Here is a 7715-nt window from a genome sequence, read left to right as displayed (position 1 = left end):
TCCCCCGGAGGCTGGTGGAGGCCTCATGCGGGCGGGAAAACCCCATCCGCCCCCCCCAATATTAAAAAAAAAAAATTTTAGTCTAAAAATATTTTTTTAGACCAAAATTATAATATAATTTAAATAATAAATTAAAATTTATAAATATAAAAAAAATTTAAACTCATTAGAGTTAGATTTTGGATTGATTTGGCCTCCTAGGCCAATCTTTATATAGGAGACCAAGGCAATACAATAGTCATCTTTAAGCAATGTGGGACTTAGTAGTAAGTCCCACATTGCTTAAAGATGACTATTGTATTGCCTTGGCCTCCTATATAAAGATTGGCCTAGGAGGCCAAAGCAATCCAATGACTTGAATATAATTTTAAGTCTTTTATAAATTGTGTATATTTATATACAATATATTTATTTAATATATATAAATAAAAATTTTTTTTTTTAATGTGGGGCGGGGGCGGGGGCGGGGCAGGGCCCCGCTGGGGTCATCCCGCCCCCTGCCCCCGCTATGCTCTCTCTATGCGGGGTGGGGGACCCCGCCCCCGCATGGGCGAAGCGGGTTAGCCCGCCCGCCCATGCGGGGGCGGGGCGGAAGCCGGGCGGGGCAGCGAGGGCGGGGCCCCGCTGCCCACCCCTAGTTTAATTGGTTGGTTGTCTCTTTCATCGCTCTTTCATCTCTATCTCAGATTGGTGTGTCTATGTCATCATTGAAGTTACAGTAACCCATGCTGTCTCTCTCACATTTGGGTGTCGGACCAGGTAAAACTGGTTCTTTTCTTTAACTTTGGGATTGTGTGAGTTGTTAAATTCGTCAAATTAAGGGGTGGGGAACCATGGGTAAAGATTTAAGACTCATCTCGTACTTTTTATAATTTTTTATATATTTTTTCTTCTGCAAATGATTATACCCCATCTTTATATATTTGTTCAATTTCTATTTCATTTATAATTTGAAGTTTTTGGGAAACTATAGATTTTAAATGAAAAAGGAAAAGAAAAGCTGGTTAGCTTTGGTATTTTGTTTAGAACAGAAAAAACATTGTGGGTCTGTATCAAGTATTGAAATACTAATGGTTGCATGTATTAGACCAAAGAGATGCTCAAACTATGCGTTCTTGAATCTGAACGCAAGCCCTAAGTCCGCATCATTCTTGAAAGTGAAAGGATGAGACCTTTTTTGTGTCAGATAAAGTATCATCTCTTTTAAATGATAATATGATGCATCGACTTGCCATTCAAATGATAAAAAGGCCGGGAAAAAAATGAGGGCAAGATCATTGTGTGTTTCTCTTTAGTTACACAAACCCAGAATCTGTTATTAGTAGTTGAACTTCATTTATTTTGTGTTGTAAAATACAGGTGGAAATCGATTAGGCGTAGAAGTTGGTTGTATTGATTCTACTTTAGACCAAACCCAACATGATGATGAGATTTGATATACTCAAAAATTAAAATCATATTGAGTCCATTATTATAAAAATAAATTTGTGACTGACGTACTCCAAGCACTTGATCGTTTGTGCCTATTGCTTGCCCACATTAACTGTGAATTACATTCACAATTTTGCAAATCACTATTTTCATTCTTGTTGTGTGTTACCACTTTCTTTCATTTTTGAGTCTTCAAATATGTGTATTTGTTTGCTGAGGTAGTCCTATTTGGAATTGTCTAGATGGGGAAAGAGTAAGACGATGCATCTCGCATAACATCTTCTGTTACAAATCCATCAACTCAAATATTGTAATATTCTTTCAACAGTGTCGTGTGTTTATTTTATGTGTAATCACTGCCTACTTGGGTTGATTAACATTATGGTGCTATATGTTAGGACATATTGAGACCACCTGATGAGTGTACGAAAGTGCACTCTAAATACCCTATTATTGGACTAAAATGCTAAAATGTTAATAGAAATTATTGGAATTAATGTGTATTCTTGAATTAAGTTTCTATTTAATTTGAGATACTCCTGAGTAGATTTTTATGTTTAATTTCAAAATCTATAAAAGAGCAAGTCCAAACTCATTCAAATTCAAATGACTTTCAAGTAGACAAGACGTTGGAATAATATAAGAACTTTCAATGAGTGTAGAACTATTCAAATAAGGATAATGATGGGGTTTTAGAGTAATTCGGATCAGAGTCTAAAATGTGCTAGGAGATAGAATGGACACACTTTAGTATTTTAATCATAATTTTCTGCTTAAATATCGGATCGATGTGATTCTTAATGCATTGGAAAGCTATCTTAAAGGGCTACAAAGTTTTCTTTAATAAATATTTCCAAATTCAAACTCCTGAAATGCATATGTGGCTGCCAAGTTAAGTCCTAAAATTTAAGCGATTTTGTGTGCGGGAATATGAAGACATTAGGGTTTCTTTCCTACCATTTTTAAGCATATCATTAGCACGAAATTTGGGAGTTCAAAAGAAGGGAGACGACTCAGTTTGAAGGAAGAAGATCTGAAATTAATTTTCATGGTCGCCGTTTGCTCTATTTTTCTCTTGAGATTTTTGTTGTCCATTACATTTATGGATAACTAAATTCTCAAGTAGAGTTAGGGATGGACTTGCACAGTATATGGTATTATTAATTTATTTTTAATTTATATATTTGATTTTCAATTACTAAAACTCTTTTGTTTTAATATTCTCAATTCATTGTTGATGTTTTCTTCTCCGAATAATTATAGAATTTATTCTGTTTATAGATTCAGTCGTACTTTTTCTATTGAATGGATTGACTCTTTGATTATGTTTGGATAAATTATTTTTCTATATTGATTTAATTATTTGCTGCAATATCGCTTCCTGAGTATATTGTCGTCGTTGGATTTTCTCAATAGTGATAATAATGTACGTATTTTAGAGGTGGTGAATGATTTTTCAAAGGGTTATATTTGGTTTAATCTTGGTTTATAAATCTATACATTCCGATTGAGAGTTTTGAGAATTGAGTTCCCAATTGAGTTATTCAATCAATTAAGAATAATTAAAATGCCAGATTTATGCAAGTGATTCCCAACGCTTTACTGTTTGTAAAATTTGAGTACTTTTTCCATTAATCAATTTGCTTCACTTTAATTGTATTTAAAATCATCTTTATTCTTCATTAATCATTTAACATTTTTCTTTAGTTTCTTTATTCCTTTTACTAATGTTTTAATTTGTCTCTCTGTGGAATCAACACCCCAAAGTTGTGCTGCAATTACCATGTTATTCTTTGGGCGTAATCACCACCATATCAAGGCTTTTCAAACTACATGCATGGTTACTACAGTCCAGTGCCTCCTCATGCTTGGTTATCACCTTTTGTGCCTTCTCCAAGTGCCAACTCATATCCATAGAGTAGCCAGGTAATGCATTGGATGGTAAAATAGTCTGTGTGCTTTAATTTTATGAGTTTGAACATTTGTTTTAATTATTTATGTTTTTGTCATTTTTTGTGGTAAAATTATAGCAACACCCATGGAACTCTACTTCTACTGCCTCGTCAAGTTTCGCTGCTTTGAGTAGTTCTGTTGTCTTGTATAGTTTCACCGTACTAGTGATGAGACCTCCTCCAACTGCCTACCCATATCTATGGAGCAAACATGTGATGCTTTTGAGTTTTATTGTGCTTTAACGATACAGAACTTGAACATTTGTTTGAATTATTTCTGTTTTTATTATTTTTTGTGGTGAAATTGCAACAATACCTATAGAACTCTACTTCAGCTGCCACGTCCAATTTCACTGCTTTGAGTAGTTCTGCTGCATTGTATAGCTCTGCTATACCAGTGATGAGACCTCATCCAACTGCTTACCTATACTCATGGAGCAACCATGTGATGATTTGGAGTTTTCATGTACTTAAAATGTTGTTCAAAATTTTTATCTTTTTTTGGTAAATTGCAACAATATCTATGGAACTTTACTTTTCCTGCAATGGATACTTCTACTGCCATATCTACTTCCACTCCAATGTCTAGTTCCAGCTCCCATGCAGTGCCAGCTCTAGTGTAGCTGCTAGCTCTTGTTCTGCTTTACCAGTATTTGTTCATCCAGCAAATATCAATCCATATCCATGTGGCAGTGAGGTGATGCGTTGGATTTTCCACATGTTATGTTTTTTGCATTTTCCACAACATAATTTGTTCTCTCCTAAATTGTAGGAAAATAAAGCACAACAAAGTTACTCTGTTGAAGAAATTAATGAGACCACACTAGACTCAATAAAAGTTGAAGTGCAGTCTATTGCCTCTTTGAGTAATATTGTTGATGCCAAAGAAGATGGCAGTTCCGGGACACTTTATATGCAACCTACTGATGGGGGTAATGTCATCGAGGAGTCAAGGGCAAGGATGTGCTTTGACTTGGAGCCAGATTTGATGTCTTATTATAAACAGTAGGGGAAACGATATAGTTTTGGAATAATGAAATAGAGGAGTAGAAGGGAGAAGGATGAGACTATCAAATATGTCACTCTAAGATGTGCTCGTGGTGACAAGGCACGAAATCAGACGTCAAATGTTTATAAGTCTCAGCCAACAAGCAAGACAGACTGCAAGATAATGATGAATGTGATGTTGAAGGACGGGAAGTTGTGTGTCACATCGGTCTTTAACACACAGTCATGTACTAAATCTAAGAAAATCCCGGTTCTTCAGATGCAATAGAGAAGTTAATGAGTCCGTTACAATGGTGCTGGATACTAATGATCAAGCTGGCATACGAATGAATAAGAGTTTCCAAATTCTTGTGACTGAAGCAGGTGGGTTTGAGAACGTACCATTTGGAGAAAAAAAATTGTTGTAACTATATTGATAAGGCAAGACACGTATGCCTTGGTAAAAGTGGTGCTACTTGAGTATTTTAGAAGACTAAGGAGTAAGAATGATGACTTTTTTGTCCTCATAAATTTAGACGATGATGATAGGATGAGGAATGTGTTTTGGACAGATGCCCGTAGTAGAGAGGCATACAACTACTTTGGAGATGTGGTAACATTCGATACCACATACCTGACGAATAGATATGAAATGTCATTTGCACTTTTCGTGGGTGTAAACTACCATGGACAATCAATCATCTTGGGTGCAGGCCTTATTTCAAACGAGGATATAGAATCTTTTGTATGGTTATTTAAAACTTGGCTTGAATGTATAAATGGAAAAATGCCGAATACTATTCTTACAAATCAAGATCGCACAATGAAAATGCGATCACCATCGTGTTCCCCAACATGCGCCATAGATTTGCTTGTGGCACATATTGCGAACGGTTCTTGAGAAGCTTGGTGTCCCATAGTCAATACAAAAGTGGCCTGAAGAGTAAGTTACTATTTTCTGTCTATGACTCCCTTACTATTGATGAGTTTGAGAATTCTTGGAACGTCCTCATTTCAACATTCAACTTGCATGAAAATGTATGGTTGCAAATCTTATATGTGGAGTGAGAGTTTTGGGTGCTGGTATATTTGAAGAATTCGTTTTGGGCTGGAATGAGTACAACTCAGCGCAATGAGAGCATGAACGCTTTCTTCGATAGCTATATGTATGCTAGGACAAGCCTAAAAGAATTTGTTGGTCAGTTCAACAATGCATTAAAGAAAAAAATGATAATGAAAACCAAACATACTTGCATTCATTTAATTTTATCATTCCTTGCATGTCACACTTAGCACTTGAGAAGAAGTTTCAAGAGGTGTACACAAACGCCAAATTTAGGGAGGTTCAACAAGAAATAATGAGGATGATATATTGTCATTGTCATTTCCAGAAATAAGATAGAGTAATCGCAACTAACTTTGTCAATGATGAAGTTACAGCTAAAGATTTCATCAAAGATGTTACTTATACTTTATACTTTAATGAGCCCAAGTGTGAGGTGAAGTGTGCATGCAGGTTGTTTGAGATGTGAGGGATAATGTGTAGACATATCTTTGCCAGCTTTTCAGGTAGAAAAGTTCGTGAGTTACCAAAAAAGTACATATTTGATCGGTGGAGAAAGAACATAAAACGTAGGTATACTATTATTTCAAATAGTTATGATGTTGCTTATCAGAGGCCTGAAACTATTAGATATAAACGTTCGTTGAAATTTTGTTATGAGGTAATAACAAATGCAGCGTCGTGCTATGGGTATACTGAGGTTGTGGTTGGAAATTTGTATGCGATAAACAAGGTATATCGCACCTCGAAACCCCAGCCCATAGTTTCCAATATTGAAGTAAGTACAGTGAATGCAACCACGAAATGAAGTTCTAAAAAAGTATTAAGTTTCCATGTTGTCAAAGGCAAGGAAAGACTCTTGTCTAAGAGGAGGATGTCGACAATGGAGGAACATGTGAAGAAAATAAAAACTAAGACTGCTAAAAAGCGTAATGATAAGGGAAAAAACATACTACTGAGAGTATATGATAATATATTATATTTCCACTAATTTGTGAACTAAACATTTTTTTTGAATTGTCAGCGACGTGGATTGGACATCGAACTATTGAAAAGCAGTGGAAGCCAATTCGGCTGATCCATGATGGGGACGCAAGAAAATGTACAAACTTTGTGATGGGCAACAAAAGAAAGTGTACAACAACCAGTCATCGAGACACAAGACAGTGTACAAATCTCAGTGATGGACACTCAAGAAAGTATACAATTACTATATTTAAGTTTTATTGTATTTGTATGTTTTTATGTTGCAAATCTTACTATTTCTACTATTACATTCACAAATGCAACTGGGAATGAATGGAACATAGTCGGAGATGACAGATGAAACACACCAGTTAGATTTTTGTAGCAAGAGTTTAAGCTGAGAATATTGGAGTATGTAGTGTGTTGGTGGTGGTTTGGGATTGAGAATTTGTATTTGGTGGTTTTAGATGTCGTGTGTTGGTGGTGGTTTGAGATATTGTATATTGGTGGTGGTTTTAAATGTTGTGTGTTGGTGGTGGCTTGAGATGTGTGTCAGTGGTTTGAGATTGAGAATTTGTGTTAGGTGGTTTTGGATATTGTGTGTTGGTGGTTTGGGATTGAGAATTTGTGTTTGGTGGTTTTGGATGTTGTGTGTTGGTGGTTTGGATGTTGTGTGTTGACGGTGGTTTGAGATGTGTGTTGGTGGTGATTTGGGATATTTCTTTTTCTTTACTTCTCTAATTTACTTTTTTTATTAATCTCGTAAATTAATGTTATACAAAATGTTCACAAAGACAATGTAATCAATACAATAAAAATTATTAATCAAGGTTGAACACTTGAGGTGCTAATTTGAAACTCAACTAAAGTACTCTAGCAAATAGGTTTTTTTGGTGTTAGTTTGTGTTTTGGAGACATTCCCTTCTGATCTAACCTTTGGTAAAAGGTTCCAGTAGCTTAATCACTCATGCCAAATTTTACATGTTGTGACTGTGATTTGTACTATTTCACTACTTTTCAAGTACTACTAAATTTGGTAGAGAGAGAGTTAAGCTTTTATCATTCTTATATGTTTCAAGTGGCTCCATCTCCATTTGGAAGAACAAGAACAAGGCTAACCAAAAAATAAAGAAGAAAGCATTTCAAGAAGCGGCAGCTTGTATAGTACTCCAATATCAATCAAGAAGAAACTATAATAATTCCATAAACACCTAGCGAAGATACGACAAACAAATAAAGTAGCATCGAGAAGTTTGCCTTCAAACTTTTCCACCTCAGGCTGCAATGATTTTTCAAGGATTAGTGACATAGATTTT

The sequence above is a fragment of the Juglans regia genome, chromosome 12 (assembly GCF_001411555.2).
Source record: "Juglans regia cultivar Chandler chromosome 12, Walnut 2.0, whole genome shotgun sequence".
Taxonomy (NCBI): domain Eukaryota; kingdom Viridiplantae; phylum Streptophyta; class Magnoliopsida; order Fagales; family Juglandaceae; genus Juglans; species Juglans regia.
The sequence above is the reverse complement of the archived record's forward strand: the minus strand, read 5'-3'. Positions refer to the sequence as shown.